The sequence below is a fragment of the Anas platyrhynchos genome, chromosome 1, assembly GCF_047663525.1.
Source record: "Anas platyrhynchos isolate ZD024472 breed Pekin duck chromosome 1, IASCAAS_PekinDuck_T2T, whole genome shotgun sequence".
Lineage (NCBI taxonomy): Eukaryota > Metazoa > Chordata > Aves > Anseriformes > Anatidae > Anas > Anas platyrhynchos.
The window spans coordinates 178884671-178901919 of record NC_092587.1 but is presented as its reverse complement, the minus strand read 5'-3'; the positions used below and the strand labels follow the sequence as shown (position 1 = coordinate 178901919).

At 42.8% G+C, this 17249-nt stretch overlaps 1 long non-coding RNA gene across 11 annotated transcripts in view; it reads right to left on the bottom strand.

Moving 5' to 3' along the window:
• Positions 1-10087: 10087 nt before the first annotated feature.
• The window catches only part of LOC101802544 (uncharacterized), an 80540-nt gene continuing 73378 nt past the window's right edge, over positions 10088-17249 (bottom strand). For 6 of the 11 annotated variants that reach the window (XR_005263076.2, XR_005263070.2, XR_005263054.2 and 3 more), the window contains 3 exons: positions 16435-16585; positions 12816-12975; positions 10088-12220 (listed from right to left, as the gene is read on the bottom strand). This is a non-coding gene — a long non-coding RNA (uncharacterized lncRNA). Of the gene's footprint in view, positions 12221-12815; positions 12976-13572; positions 13690-16434; positions 16586-17249 lie in introns of all 11 variants that reach the window. The other 5 variants (XR_005263071.2, XR_005263073.2, XR_005263078.2 and 2 more) reach the window with 5 other exon arrangements.

Genomic DNA, 17249 nt, shown 5'->3' with positions numbered 1-17249 from the left:
CATGGAAGAAGAGTCCAGGAACAGTCGTTTTCATCGCTCGCAGAGGGCCATCTATCTAGCAGTGATGGACCTTGGAAGTTGTTTTCATCAGCACTTGCCAGACACCCACTTCTCTTACCAGACCTCTGCTCCCTGGCAGCGCCGGGCTCTTTCGGGGCCCTCCTATGCTCCTGGCTTCTGCTTGGATCACAACGAATCCTTTATGTTCACAAAATCTTTATTAGCCTCTGGAGGCTGCAGATAAAGAGCAAAGACCATAAAACCGTCCATAGGAGGTCAGAGCAGAGGTCCCCCTAGCCCAATATCCTGTCTCTAGTGCTGGCAATTGCAGATGCCTAGGGAAGAGTACGAGACGAGGGCAAGCCCGTAATAAAAGTGCCATGATATCCTCTGTCAGCCTCCCATGATTTGCAGGTCAGGGACTTCCTGACCCAGATATGGCGTGCTTGTGTTTGAAGGCAGAGAAGGATTTGGACCTCTGTCCCGAGCATCTGCATGCTACAGGAAAAAACACTTCACCAGCTGGTGAGAGAAATAAACGCGCGCTGCAAATGCGGAGCTGGCGGAAGCAGGCTGAAAGCCCATTTCCAAGCCCACAGCGGTGGCTCACAGAAAGCGCTCAGCTTTCTGAGGCCCAGGAGCTTCTTTTACCCTGAGAGGGTAAAGCCAGACCCTTTCTTCCTCCCGGCAGAAGATGAAGAGGATGAGGAGCTCTCAGGGACATGCAAGAGCAGGGCAGCCGAAGACTCCCCGTTTGGTAACTCAATCAGATGTTAAAGGTTCTTCACAGAAGGACTAGTGGCTTTGGTAGGTGTTTTGTTTGGGCATCAGACCCAGCTGTATCTATAGCACTGGCATCTGGTGGGTGAGTGAATTATTTCCCCATCAAAGTTGAGGTGTCCAGCGGCAGCTGATGCAGGAAGCAGTTGTGAGGTTGGTGTGCAGGGGTTATCAAGGTGTCCCGTGCTGATAACGTGCCAGGGCCCGGCACCCCCAGCCAAATGCTGCCACGTTGCGTCCAGACCCCAGCAGAAAGGGTGGCCACTGCAACAGGTCTTGGCAGAAGCCACCACCAAACCTAGCGTGGGTCCTTCTGCCACACAAACGCTCCCCTGCAGCTCTTTTACAGGCCTCGTGCTTGCATGAAAGCACGGCAGCAGTTCAGCCCTACTCCACTTTTCTCCGTCAGCTACCACATCCCCTATTGAAATCATTTCCTGTTGTATTTTTAAGATTGCTGCTGTCATGAGCTGTGGGCGCGGGGGTGGGGGTGGGAAGGTGCTGGCTGCCCGGCCAGCACTGCAGAGGGGGTTCAGCGAGGATGGGGTGGTGGTAGAGGAAACCCATGGGGAGGTGCTCTCAGTGGTGGCATCTTTGGGAGAGCTTGGGAGGGCAAAGAGGCCACAGCCAGGCTCTGTTCAGGGGTGCCCAGCGCCAGGCCAGGGGCAGTGGGCACCCAGGGGCAGGCAGGAGGCTCCCTCTGAGCACCAGGCAGCACTTCTGTGCTGGGCGGGCGGCTGAGCACTGGCCCAGGCTGCCCAGAGAGGCTGGGGGGGCTCCTCCTGGCAGAGCGGCACAAGGCGCCTGCACGGGGCCCTGGGCACTCTGTGCTGGAGCAGGGCTTGGGGATGGGGCTTCCACAGCTCCCTGACAGCACATCCGAAGTCTACCAGCAAGAGCCACAGCCAACATCGCCATCCCCTCTGCTTACAGCAGAAAAAGTCAAAAAAAAGGAACTTCAAATCATGTTAAGTAATACTGTTAAACCATAAGAGCTGCATTACTGCTAGCATTACCTTTTTCTCTGGGTCCCAGCTTCGTGTTCGATTCACACCAGAACAAGCCCACTGCCCCACCATAGCCTGCCATGTTTTTCTTTTTTGTTTTTCCTTAAAAATATACAAAGCGAGTGGCATTGGCTGGGGGAGGTGACGGCCAGACCGAAAGGCAGAACTGAAATTAGCAACAAACCAGCTGCTGGAAATTATTTCACAGGTTCTGGAGCAAACTGCTCAGCTTCACTAGAGGCCACTGTGCAGCGCAGGATCTGCCCTTTCCACGGGGCATAATGGGCACAGCTTGGCTTTTTTGTGTCTTGGTGGAAAAAAAAATCATTTGCAAAAAGGCAAAAAGAGGCTCAAAGAGGCGTTTTTAAAAAAATCAGCAGCAATCCCTTTTTGAAGCCAGGATAACAGCAAAACGCAGCTTTTCCCTATGCCAGAGCTCATGTAATTTCCATGGCTGTGAATCAGAACGTCTTCATTCTTGTGGCGTGTTTTTCACTTTTATGAACACTAATTTCACTGCATTTTCAGAGCGGTGACTTTAGCCACAGCGTGGCTGCTGCGAAGTTCCCACGGCTACCAGTAGGACTTTTATGTGGGAAATCTGTGGGCAGCAGGGAGCCTCCCTGTTTGTATCAATATGAACTTCCCAAGCGCCTGAGACTGACATTTTCTCAGCCCGGGACTCGGAGCACACATGCTCTCACTTAGAGCTCCCTTCTCCTAAGCTGAAGGACATGTGTGATCAGTTTAGCGCCGGCGGTTCTCTAGCGGGCCTTTTGCACACGCAGAAGCCCTGCGCAATTGGGATTTTTTCCTCTTCAGCCGGCGGGAACCCCGTCCTGCACAATACTGGGTGCCGGCTGCGAGGCACTGAAGGGCTCGAGCAACCTCCAGGAGATGCAAGGACCACCTCGACCCCAAAACCCCATAGCCTCGAAGCCCACAGAAGAAGCACACGAGAGTCCCTCCAGTCTGGATGCTGCACCGTGGACATCTCCTCCCGATGCATGGCAGTGCCCGATGAGCTTTTTTACTCGTGGGGTGGCACGGAGCATCCCTTGGACATGCCAAAGCCCCTCAGCACCAGATTTCCTTCTCCACCATCAGCAATGCGTCTGTCGGGGCTGGCAGGTCACCGCTGGCGCAGCCGTCCCACCCCAGAAGAGTTTCCCAGCCTTTCGCTTTGCAGCCACGCATTCCAGAGATGACCAGACACATAAACACATCTTCTGGGCTTGCACACTGGAGGACTTTCTGCAGCTGGATAGCAAGACAGAGAGCATGTTAAAAGCATATATATTGTCTCCACCAGTCAAAAAAAAAAAAAAAAAAAAAAGAAAAGAAAAAAAAAGTTGAATTTTTGTTCTCAGAACATAAAAATGCAGTGGGAGGGCAATGGGCAAACTGTACAGCTTTGGCTTTATTAAAGATAATATATTGCAGGGAAAAATCAACTGTGGTGGGACACTGTGTTTACTCAACATTTAGAGAAGACCACATAACCCACAAACACGACAGGACCATGCTTAGCAATTGTGTCTCGCTATCACTTCCTATTTGCAGAACTGTAATTGTGGGAAGGTTTAAGGTCCATAATCGCTAATAATGGACATCTGTGCTCAGGAGCCAGGGAGGCAGAAACCCTCCAGCAATTGTTTATCACTTCAGTCAAAAAGGCGGGTTTCTTTGTCAGTGAGAGATGCTCCGGTTTTTGCAGGCCTGTGTTTGGTAGAAGCAACGTCTGGCTGCGTATCGCTAAAAGGGCAGAGTCTGGTGAGAACACAGGACAGAACAGAGATTGTCACCGGTTTATCAGGTGTAAGGACTTCATTCATCGACCTCATCAATGTGTATAAATAAATACCTGAGGGGAGGATGGAGCTGGGCTCTTTTCAGTTGTGCCCAGCAAGAGGATGAGAGGCAATGGGCAGAAACTAAAGCCCAGAAGGTTCTGGCTGAATATGAGGGGGCACTTTTGTACTGTGAGGGTGACAGAGCACTGGGACATGTTGCCCAGAGAGGTTGTGGAGTCTCCTTCTCTGGAGACGCTCAAACTCCACCTGGATGCCATCCTGCGCAATGTGCTGTAGGTGATCCTGCTCAGCAGGGGGGTTGGACTGGGTTCCTTTAGAGGTCCCTTCCAACCCCAACCACTCTGTGATGCACCTCATTCCATTCATCTGCAGTCTGGAGGGCTTGAAATGGAAAAGAAATGGAGGTATGTTCACTCTTGTTGCAACCAAGACAGTCAAAGGCTGTAAGTGTGGTGAGATTTGTGGAAAGAGGTAGTATCTTACACGTAATTAAGAAAAATAAAAAGAAATCCTCTCTCCAGCTCCAAACTTTCACCTCTCCCTACAGCCCTTGAAGGCATTTGATCATTTTAGCACTTGATAGCTCTGCTAGGCTTTCAAGTTCTTCCATTTTGACTGCTGAAACCTGGAAGCTGTCTCCCCAAGCAGGATGAGAGCCCAGCACTGGGCACATCAAACACCCATGACCTGGGGCAGTGGTGGGGACAGATGTGGTCTCCTCCTCCTCAGCCAGGAGCTAAAACATGACTTCAGCACCACCACATTTTGGCAGTGCTTCATTTAGAAGGCCCAGATCAATTAGAAGGCTTTTTTAGAAGTAGGAATGTTAGAAAGCATACATCAAAACTTGGAAGATAGGAGGTTAAAGACAAATATCTGTCAAAAGGTGCCTTGAAACACCTGGACTCTCCCTCCTCATCATCTCATAATGCTCACCCATCAAACAAGCCCATGGGGCTCCAGAAGACGCAATGTTTGAGCCATCCTTTATTGACATGCAGACCATGGCCATGTCCATGGTACCAGGCTAGAGGTGGGTTTTTTTCTGGGGACCTCAGGGCTTCAACCCATTGAGTCTGCGGCCACCCAGCCAGGCATGTGTGGAGGTAACCCAAGTGTGGGGGCTGGTGAGAGGAGCTAAAATGTGAGAAATGTGTCAAAGTGGGAGCAGCAAAACCAGGGTAAATGACGGAGGGGTGCAGGAGGTCACCAGGTTGGTGTCACTCTGCAAAACTTGTAAAGGCTTGTTGGTGTCGAGTCATGGGAAGGGAAAGTGGGTGGCTCTTGAGACATAGTAAAAATGAGAATTAACTCACCTACTAAATTCTCAGTCATCCTCCTCGTATAACCACTGCCAGGAAGTCTGATTAATCGGTCTAAATTTAAATAGAACAAAAAAGAAAATACTGTACAGCGTGACTGCTCTGTGAGGAAACCGTGAATTTGCTCTTTTAATAATTAAAAGTGACCCAGCAAGTTTTCCAAATGAACCATCTCCTGTTCGTGGAATAAAACACTATCTTCACTGCCCATGGATGTGGAGTGTGCTGCATTATCTGCCCAGATAATTGCACTGTTTTGCCTGTTTGTATGAAATTGCATTTTGTGAGAATGACAAAATAGTTCCCCAAGTGCCACTTATTTTTCTGCTGAGAAAATACTGTGTAAAATTATTCCATTCATGGAAGAATTGAAATGTTTTAACTACCTACTTGGTCATCTTTTGTAAATTATGGAAGAAAAAAAAAAATAGTTCATTGCCACTGCCAACATGAGACGAATGTTTCACTGCGTATGACTACAGCTGACAAAATTTCCACCCCGAGCACATTCTGGTTCAGCCTGGGACATGCCTCACAGCCTTGTGTTTTGACTTTTGGCTGTGCAAAACCAATACGCTCCTCCAGCTCAGCTAGTGCTGCCTGTGCTTTGACCTTCAAAACCAGATTTCTAGATATCTTTACCCTTGAATTTTCTTCTTGCTTCAACACCACCGAACAGGAGGAATAATCCTAATATCTGCATCTCAGGAGTTCTCCACCAGATAGTGCCTGAGATGTAGCTCTCAAGGCGCTGCCTGGGGAAGGGCTTTGCTGTTTTTAATCCCCTGGAGTACAACTTCTCCATGCACGTCAGCGAGAGTAAATACGATGCAAAATGAGTAGAGGTGGCAGAAGTGAGTCTGCAGGCACAGCCCTCAGTGAGTCAAACTGTCCCCCAAAGACCACATTAAGTCGTGCTGGTAGCGGTGAGACAGCACAAACGCCATGAAGCTCATGAATGCCACGGGCTCATTAACATCTGCGAGGGCTTCTCTCAGACGTGAGCGTGGTGCAAAATCTGAAGTCCATAAAAACCTTTCAACCGCCCCGGATTTGGCTTTAAGAGAGAGGAGCAGGTTTGGGCATCGAGGTCGACTGAATGTATTGAAGCAACCCAAGCCATCGAACTGTTGGCATTGCCACAATGGAAATAGGAAAGAAGCAGAGCTGAAGAGACTTCTGAGAAATGTCACAAACGGGTTGAGAAATGTCACAAACGGGTTGACTGGGCAAGAATTGAAGCACCTACCAAGAATTACGGAAAGAGGCAGGTTCCTTTAGGTGTGCCCATGCAGCCATTTTGCTTGTAAAGCATGTTTCAGCTCTCCAGTAATCACACTTGTACAGAAGGATCGGGCAACTGGACAAGAAAAAACATATTCTTTAACAATGTCCATAAATTAAAGGCATCCTAGAAGTAAAAAATGGTGCATTTTTGTTGCATAACAACCCTTGACAAAAAATCAATAATTTATTACTTTGTGTGCCCACATACTGAATCTCAACAAGTCCAATTTCATATTAAGAATCACTAGCCTTTGCCTGTTATCAGATAGAGGAAAGGGAAATTAGCACACTCTTTTTCATGTTTCAGAACAAAAGCATGAGCTTTGAAGTGCTGCATTTGTGAAAGAAACAGTTGTGGCCTGTTAAAACAAGCTTTTGGTACCGAAAAGGTTAACTAATTTGGTTTCCCTGATAAGTTTATCTGTGATCAGAACTGAGTCATACAGAAAATACTCCTACAAGATTTGACCTTTTACTTGTATCCCACACTGAGATAATATTATACTTAAAATGGATATCAATAAGAACTTTGTTTTAAAAAGTATATTTAAAATAAATTACTTTTAAATAACAGAAACTGTTTTCAATTAGCCCTGTTAAAGGAAATCAACTAGAAAGTTATGTATGCTTTTTTATTTTCTTTATATAAATTATACCCAGGAGTCCTATGATAGCAGCACTACACAAACTATGCACTACCTTTATATTTATTTCTTATCAAAATAAACTTAACAAATTAGATTTGTTTTTACAGCACTTTATATCCAATAATGACAATGTTGTATTGGTCCCAGGATAAAAACAATGAAAGTAGCAGCTGAATGGTATTTTTATTAAGAGTTAACAAAAATGTCCTGTGCAAACACAGTGTATAAAGAAAATTAATTCCATAATTCCTTATGATGAAGGCGTCCTTCTCTTTTTTCTTTTTTTCTCACAATATCAATCTCATTTGGAAAGATCATTTTGAGGGGAAAATTTTAAGTTTTAGCATGACTTACTCAGCAAAATGATATGGCTGAACTTAAACATTGCTGACTGCTAGGATTTAATATTAGGACCTGGCAAATGTTTTGATAACTTAATACTTTTTAAAAGAAAACTTGTTTGTTACTGAAGATTTTGGGAGCCCAGAAGAAATATAATCTAAAAAATAACAGAGCTAAAGATCCAAAGAGATGTTTCTTCTTTTTACCATTTTTCCATTTCCTCTACCTTGAACTGGTTCCTCCATGCTAGCGTTCTTAGAGGCCTTTTTATTGGTGGCAGATTCAAATATCTTTGATACTCACCGTATAACTCAGCAAGAGTCCACGTTTTCCTCCAGCAGTGGAAAAAATGGCAGGGCTAATAGTCTGGGGTTTGTTACTAAAAACGAGTCCTTATACAAAAAAAAATTAAAACATTGTTTAGAACATGTGGTTTGCTGCTATTAAGTTAACAGTGGAAAATCTCATTACTTTTAAAGTTAATTTTATTTTGTGGCGGGATTGTTCTCTAGGCTGAGACAGATTTTCTTTTAAGCAGAGCCTCTAATCCTACCTTACAGTCTTCTGTTCAACAAGCAACTCCTTGCACAGCTCCTCTAGGTGTTTTAAGTCAAAGTGATGAATTAAAAAAAAAAAAAAAAAGAAAAGAGACTTTTCCCCACATGAGATGACTCTCATGTGCCATCTTCTCCAGCTCTTGCTCTGACAAAAGGGGTGTTCCAGTGAAGATCCTGGGTTGAGGGTGCTCTCTGAGCACTGCTAAGAAAGTTTCTGCTCCTGCTGAAGGAGTTGATGCTGAAGGAGCTGAAAGCTCTGAAAGGGCAAATTAGATGTTAGATGAATCTTGATGTCAGCTCTGTTCAGAGACTGTTGTCAGCCATGCAGAGAAGCAGAGGAGTGAGAAAGGTGTAACATGTTGGATGGACCAGAGCTTCTGGACACCAGAGTGGCCAAACAGAGAAGAAAATAGAAGCATATAAAGGTTTCTGGATCCAATTTCTTCCGAAAGTTTGGAGGCATCTCACCTGACTTCTAAAATTGAGGCTACAATGATTTACAAGAACAGAGGACCAAATGTGCAATTTGAGGTGAAAATAACCTCAAGGCTGAAGCCTTGCTTACAGCTTGCAAGTTCTCTATACATATATATATATATCTTACTCACAAGTTACTATGACTCAAATCCGAAACTCTTATGGTTTAAAATACCAAGTGAGATTCGGAGTCACGTAATATTTGCTTTCCACCAGCAGCCCCATGGTTTTTCCTTTAACGTATGCTCACACATGACAAAACTCACTCCTGTGCAGGGGTGAGCCATGGTATTGTAAATTCTACTCACAATATAATCCTCATGTAACCCAGCTTGTGAGCTGTATTTCCAGATATCCTTAAATCTTTGAGTTCATCCATTTCCCCGGCACTCTGAATTTTACTAGGTCCTGGCTTGCCATGAGAATTTGACTTCTGCTTCCTGAATGAGCAAAATATATGCACACGAGATCACTGATGATCTGATACTACATTTCTTTTGAACATCGCTCTAGTCCTTCCTTCTTAACAGAGCTGCCAGAGTCTGAGATCTGCATCTAGAAGCTGACTCAGCCTCACTACTGCCGAGGCCTCGCCCTTCCATCAGCGGTCATTTTAGCAGCTAAGGAGGGCAGTCTCGCAGTATTTTTTTGGAAACCAAGGAAAGAAATGGATCAGCTGATGAGTAAGCAGAGGAACCCTGAACAGAACGAGCTCCCAAGCACTCAGCTATGCTCTGATAAAAGTGTCACTGTCTGGGTGCAGCTCACAGGTTTGCTTCTAGCCAGTTGCACCACATTTTTACAAAAAAGATAAAGCAGACCAGCGGGTTGCTCTTTGCTTTCTTTTGAATAAGAGTGCCTGGGGAATGAGGATCTGATGTTGACAAAGGCCTGAGTACCCGCAGCTCCCATGCTAGCTAGAGAGAGCAGCAGATGTTCAGCATCTCTGCAACATCAGGCCTTGAACTTAACATACGTGAATCCTTGGATGACCTCCCCGAGGTGAAGTAAGTGACTCCTGCCGTCTGAGGACTGGGTGCCATTTAGAGCATTACCAGAGATTTAGAGCTGGGTATGAAAAAATACGGGCTGGGATTTGGGTCTTACCCCAAATCCCTTGTCTTGCAGATGAACAAAAGCTAAACGTAACCAGCCTGGGACAGAGAAACTTTTATCTCTTGACAAACATCCAAAGTATCAGCTGAAACAGAGAGCGAGCACACGAGACCTTGCTCTGACAGAGTGATGCTTTGGAGCTGCACTACCCCTGGGGTAGCGAAACCAGCTCATTTTTGACATCTCACACATGTGCAATTGAAAAGTGAACTTGCAAAATGGGGATTATTTTGAGAGCTAAGTGAAACTAGCTTGCTCAGTTTGCTGAGCTCTTGGGTTCACTTTCTTATGTTTTGCCACGTACAGATCTATACACCAGGAGTTTTGCTTTGAGTTTTGGCTTCAAACAAAGCAAAACTGAGTGTAAACCACTTTATTTTGACTTTTCAGATTGAAACTAAGTCTCGCCCAGAAATTTTCAAACGCCAAAGTGCAGAGTACTGGCAGCCTGGGTTTCAACCTGGACCATTTTCAAGCTGTCAGCTTGAGGGTCAGAGACAAGCTTTCCTTACATGCACTGATGCTGAGACCTGCCTTCTCTGTGCAGTCCCACATCCACACAAAACTACCCAAAACCACACAACTTCATGCAGTTTCTTCCAGGAATAATAGGTGAAGACATCATTGCCGGATTAAACTAATATTAAATAGTGCCAAATTAGTAATTGCTATCTATCTCTAATAAATTTGTTTCTAGCTAGGCCCACTAAAATCATTATAAAAACGCAAAGGCAGAAATCCAGAGGTACAGTTAGCAGTATTTATTGCTAAAACAAAAGCTGTTTGCTTACTTTTATTTTAACAGACATGACTTGTCCAAAGCAGTACAGCAGTGTCCAGAAACACCTTACTGAAGAAAGCTTTGAAGAAACGCCTACATAAACATACTTTTATCCTTTATTTTACCCACTTTGCACATTTATTTTCTTAGCAGCCCTCCAGCCCAATGGTTAACACATTGGATTACCATTCTTACCAGCCACAGAAAATCATTTCTGTCTCATTTACAACAGCACTTATTATCATATTTCCATGCTCATCATTTAACTTTCCACTATATTAATAACCCAGGCCGGTTTTAGCCAGCAAGCAACCTAAACCCTCCAACTTTGACAAAAAATCCTGTGTGATTATTTCTCTTTCTAACCATCAAAGAAGGTCACTGCAGCTACTCTAGGTATCAGCATTTTTCCTGTGTGATTCACTCACACCGAGCAAACCCTCTAGACCGACATTTCTTCCGTTTTTGAATTTCTGCTTAACCAATAGGATCAACAGGTCCCCTTCTCCGTGGGTGGTGATAATGTCAGTACACCACTGCCCAAATAACCTTTCTCTATAGGGAAATGCTAACATTTAATTCTTTAAATTTAAACCACATGTATGTTGGTCTCATAACCGTACTCTGCATTAACTGCCTTTTGTTATTAATTTGTATCACTAAAAACCTTAATGAAACCGGTTATTTAAATTGGAAATGTTAAGTGCAGTAGACATCTGAAATTCGGGTACGAGCTATAATACATCAAAATATTTAAATAGTAACTAAATATTTTACCTAACCATTGTAAACACATTTGCAGAATTAATAATGACACAGCCCTGCATATGTTCAATGTAAAGCTGTGTCTCCAAAGAGCTGTTCTCTTTAGCCCATTTCAGGGAACGTAAGCAACAGCCCAAGAGACTTTTGAATGGTTTCTATCAGTTACCTTCATCTTATCCAGAAACAAAAAGTGTCATTTAAGTGCTGTACATGTGAGACCTCCACTAAGGAGAACAAATTACATGTGGGTTGACCACATACAATTTTCCTCCTGGTACTCTCTCGAGGAGGCACTGCCACTGTATACATTCTTCACATACATTGCCGAAGGGTGACCACAAACATACAGCTGTCAGCAGAGTGAAAATATTGGTATTTGGGACAAATACCCGAGGACTTCCTGTTCAAACAACAAGACAACTAAATTGCTCCTCAGTAAAATTTAACACAACTGCAAATATTTTAAAAAGCGAGTAGATTAATTAGCTCTTAACTGGTAATTATACAAAAAACTTGTGAGGGGGAGACTGTGTAACATTTTTAAGTGTTGTCTGTAATCTCTAGAAATTAAACAATTTCTTTAATATTTACACATATGATCTAGATAATATTTACATAGGTCTATAGTTACAGTCATTATTTTAATCATACATGTCATGTTTCAGCATACAGATGTGCTATTTAATACAGATAAAACTGTAAATCTGTATGTTGCAGATAACAGAGTTTAGATACAAGCACATTATCTTTGGAACCATCCTTTTCAAAACATGTACCCACTCCAAGGTGCAAATTTACACTGTTTGGTGTTTTTTTTTTCTGCAGCTAATTCCATGAGCCAAATATTTCACTACCCAGAATACATTTGGAGTCTTTCTCTGGCCTAAAATTAACAGAAAGAACATCTTTTCCCAGTCTGTCTGGGGAAGTTTACTGGGGCTGGTAAATTATATAAAAAAATAGCAGTCATTGGAGGTGGCTGCAATAACTCAAGAGGTGTCCTGTGGGCTTGGTCACAGATTTCAGGGTGCTTAGGTTGCAGCTCTCCAAGGCTTTCTGTAATGTGCATTCTGTCCCATTTCATGGTCTTTTGATTAATTCCCAACCATAAAATTTTATCACATGTCCTGGTATTTGGTAAAAACTTTAAAAATGTCATTACTCCCTTCTACAGGGACAAACCGTTCCTGGTTCTCTCTCTGTAGGAGTCTTCCTCCACCTTCACCCTGGCTCAGAGTCCTGGTGATCAGTGAAAGGAGTGACACAAAAAGGGTATCTGTTTCTTGTTTCACGCAGCCACTGCAGCCATGCCTTGGGGGTTCATCCTGAAAAAGGTTGATACAGATTTAAAAATAAATAAATGAACATACTAAACAAGAAAAATTCTTGTGCTTCATTCACAAACAACAAAATTAACGTTGTACATTATTAAATCAGATTTTCTGATTGCTTTCTAAGTCACCCTGCACCATGCCTTCTTCTATAATAATTCAGTGTTTTAAACTTCTGAAAAAATAGTCCAAAATCCTGTTGACTGTCATGGTAATGTCTCATAAAAAACAGCTCATTGGAAAATCTTTGTCTATACAACAGTAATTAGTGTCTGTGGTGAATTCTATCCAGAATTTGCTACCTTCCAATAGCTTTAGTTTTATTATAAGATCAGTTATATATTTTATACTCATGCAATATATACTTTTTATAGGTTATACAAAAACCAAATTGTTCTTGTTCTAAAAGAACACTTCAGTAACACTCAACCCAGCATTGTACAATTCCTATGTAACTACACTAACTAATATATTCAAGGTTTTTAACTTCCCTCCTATTCAGTAGACCATCAAAAATGGACCTGATTAACATAGGTTTGTAATTACTGCATGTATTTCTCTAATTCCCTGTAGCTGAGTGCCCCGGTACCTGAAGTTACCACTTTCTTCAGTGAAATTAGCTTGCTGCATCATGCACAAAACTGGAGAATTATGCTCACGTTTACCAGACACACGACGGTTTTGAACATCAGACCACAACGTTCCTGATGGAAAACCCCATTTTCTTGGCTAGGGCCTGGAGGCATTATCTGGAAGGGAAAGATTAAGCATTCATTGCCCCAAGCACACAATTCTTGCAGCCTGTCTTCTTGCCCACTGTGGTGCACACACAAAGTATCAGTGGCTCCCTGCTCATGCACAGGTTCAGCTCAATCACCATAATTCAAAGCAGACTCTTGATGGCATCCTGTTAAACACAATAACCTTCTACTTGCTAGATACGGAATTACTTTCCTGCCTCTATGCCTTGTTAAACTTGAATCAAACACCTTGGATGGAATTACTTTCACAGATGTGCCATCTTTAATTTTGTTAAGGCTTTGTAGGGACATATTATTTTTTTATGGTGGTTTTCTACATCAGTATCTAAAGGAGAAATTCAGATGCCTACAAGAACATACCCAATGCTCTCTGGAACAACCTGGAGTATCCAGGGCATCTGCACTGGGATGGCAGAGATGATGTAGGGCCTACAGGAGACCCTCACTTTTGAACCATCAGCAAGAGGCCAGCTCAGATTCCCCAAGGGCTCCAAAATGACACAGGAGGGCACATGCATTTCTTCCCAAGTTAATAAAATAAAGTATAAATTAAAAAACTATACAAAATTTGATAAGATCACTTACCTAAAAACAGTAAAAATACATTGTAAGGATTCCAAAGATATAACTTTGCTTTGATACAAAGACTAAACCCTGCACTTTACTATGTAAAAAAAGCTGTATATAATCACTGCTCAGCACCTAGGATAAAAAAAAAGTGCATAATGAACTAGTCAAATTCACAAAAAAATTATAGTTTTTTACTTCAAATTCCAGAAGACTGCTACATTTAAGTTATATACCCAATAAGTCAGAAAACTCAAATACAGGCTCTGTGTAAACCCAAGTCTACTACTTTTAACTATTCTAGAGTGAAGCTTTTAAGTTTATATACTATTTTTTTCTCATTCAGCAACCGTGTTTGATACTGTTCACAAGAAAAGCATTGTGACATTTGTATTTAAATAACTTAGTGAAAAAGAAATGGCTGCCTATACCACAATTATTTCATATCACTTCATTGTAATTACAAATTCTGAAAACATAAAAATAATTCCCATCTTAATGTGTTCCTCACAGCCAAGCCTTAGAGCTTATTCTCTTCCTCCTGAATAAATTGCTCCCAGAACCTAAAGAGACCTACAGGAAAGCTGGGGAGGGACTCCGTGTCAGGGAATGTAGGGATAGGACAAGGGGTAACAGCTATAAACCTAAAGAGGATAGGTTTAGATTAGATATTAGGAAGAAATTCTTCACTCAGAGGATGGTGAGGCCCTGGCACAGGCTGCTCAGAGAAGCTGTGGATGCCCCATCCCTGGAGGTGCTCAAGGCCAGGCTGGATGGGGCTTTGGACAACCTGGGCTGGTGGGAGGTGTCCCTGCCCATGGCAGGGGGTTGGAACTGGATGGTCTTTAAGGTCCCTTCCAACCTGAGCCATTCTGTGATTCTATGAAATTTAGGCTGAAAGACAGAAAACTATTTATAATCATCAGAGCTGTGATGGGTTGGAACAAACCTCCATTGGGATATAGGGTGGGCAAGAAACCTACTGCATGGATTTCATGGCAGGTTTGGTTTTAACAGACAGAAGATCAGACTCAGGAGGTCACGAGTCCCCAACAAACCAGAAGGATCTTGGTTCTTCATAACTCAGGCACAGCTTTCTCAGCATGATTATTAGAAATCAAAAATAATCTCTTCATATTAAAGGAGGCTGCAGCTAATAGCCAGATGAACACTTAAGGGATGACATAAGTATTACAATAGACATTAAAATGATTACGTGAATCTTTTCTGCTCAAGATTTATTTACAAAGTAGAAAGTGAAATACTACTTGCGGTTACTTCAGACTAAATCCCAAGTAAGTCTGCTGATTTCAGTTGCTTCAATGAGTTTACTTCAAGCTTTCCTTGAAGTAAATGAAATCTGAATTTATTGCCTTAATTGTGCATGTTTTTGGGGGGATCTAAAGCCCAAAGCCCATCATAAAAATTGATGATTATCACTGTTTTTATAGTCATGGGGGGTGAGTACCCAGTGGTGACGATGCCAGAGAGAAGAGCAAACAGCAGAAGACAGCTTTAACTGGGCACTGGTTTGCCTTACTCATCGTCTGACCTTTGTTTGTTACATGGCAGGGTTACGCAGTGCAAAGACTCTGAGAAAATATTCTGATAGGCTGTGCTTCATGCAGACCAGCCAACCTTGTCTTGGTTTTTATTTAAAGTATCCTTCAAAAGCTACATCTTAAGTGAACAGTGTTTTTTTCTTCTTTGTCACAGCCAAATTCTCCAGTTCTGGGATTTACAATATTTTCCTTTTTCCAGAATGACACCTGCTGGTGGGAGAAGCATGGATGAATTACAGATACTTTGTAGGTTCAATAGCAGCTAACCTGACCATAGTCTTTGAGCAAGCTCATCACCTGTGACAGCCAAACTGTTGATAATAAAGATTTGGAAATGCAAAGATACTATAAGAAGCATGTTGTAGGAGCAATATAATTTTCCATTCTGATTTAATATTTGCTCTTATTAAATTACCAAGTTACCAGCTACCTCTGACAGACTCTGAGAATGGCGTTTCAGTGCTAGAGTCTACAACTATTTTGGGAAGCCCACAGCATGGATATGTCAAATTGATATGAAAGCCAGAAGAAAACCTTTCCTATCCTATGCAAAAAGCTGCTGTGCTGCTTCAAACCCTCCAGAGCAAGCAAAAACAGCTGCTGGCTCTATTATTGGTGCTTAACACCCCAAAAGATTAGCATCTCAAAGAGAAGCATTGTGTGCATGTCCCTCACCCGGTATGGGAGGACATAGCTAGGAGGGACAGAAAGCAAGCTGTGCCTTTGCCAAAACTGTGACAAATACCCCAAATACACCAGGCAGCATTAGGATCTGTAATGGGCTTCCATACCCTCAGCACTTCTATTGTCTCAGCCTACAGGAGAAGCCTCCAGCTAAACTGGATCCAGACTTGAGCTTTTGATGCTTCCAGCATATTTACTGCAATATTTCCCAAAGTGATTTCCAATGCTATGAACATCCTCGCTGGGAATACACAACTGTATTTCCTTTTTCTGAGATGCTAACTACCCAAAGTCTTCTGTAATGGCAAGATAAAGCATAGATGCTCAAGACGCTGAAGAAAATGCTAAAGTTGGACTCTGAAAAATCTAGAAATCTGAATTATTAAAGCTACAAGAGGATATTTTAGGACAGTAGCTTTTGGCCATTACACTAACACAGATTTTGAGAACTGTATGTTTTGTACAGGTTTTTTTGTGAAAAAAAGTCTAGTAAAAAGGAAAGTGTTAGAAATTCAATTCAGAATTAGAATTCAAATAATTCTTCTGATTTATTTACAAGAGTATAGGCAGCATACACATTCAAGTGTGTTCCTCTTGGATAAATTATTAATATATAGATAATGTTAAGGTATACCTCATTGCAGTATAAGAAGGCAAGATTCCTCACTGATTAGTGTATTAGGCTGCAACTTAGGAGGCTTGGCTTCTATTCCTGGATTTGTCGCTGGCCTCTGATATAGCTCTGAGCAGACAACTTCACATCCTGGTTCCTCCAGTTCTCCCATCTGTGAGAAGAAGATAACATTGGTAAATGCAAACACATGAAAAAGGGGGTGCGTTGCTGTAAATTCACTGATTAACATAAGACACAAGGCTGTTTGCTTCAACGGATAGTTTAGAACTGGAGAGTTTCTTTAGATATATTCCCTGCAAATTCATTATGTCCAACATATGGTTGCACATACTTCTGTCGACAGAGTCCTTGCTTGTCATGCATATAATTGTGACTATCAAAAGTGACTATAATATCTTCAGTTTGTTGTTCTGTGCCTTCTTAGCAGAGCAACACCATCAGGAAGAGCCCCATTACATCCCCTCCCTTCAGAGTGAGACTCTAGCCCAGGTTAAGCACTTTGCTGAGCACAGGAGCAGGCTGGAAGCAGAAAGACTGATACAGTCCCTAAACCTGCGATAGCCTGGCCACCCCCGCAAGGTCTGAGCGAGCTGGAAAGTAGCGAGGAAATTGCAGAAAAGATGCTTGTGCAAATATGTTCCTGCTTATTACTGCTGGAGCCCAAGGAGCTTTACTGTAGCAGGTTTGCTGGCTGCTTCTACTTAGCTCAAGGAGACACTCCTGGAGCGCATCATCGACAATTGACTGTGACTGTCTCAGTTTTGAGCCACAATCCAGCAAAAAGACACTCCCTGTCCCAAAGTGATGGCACCGCT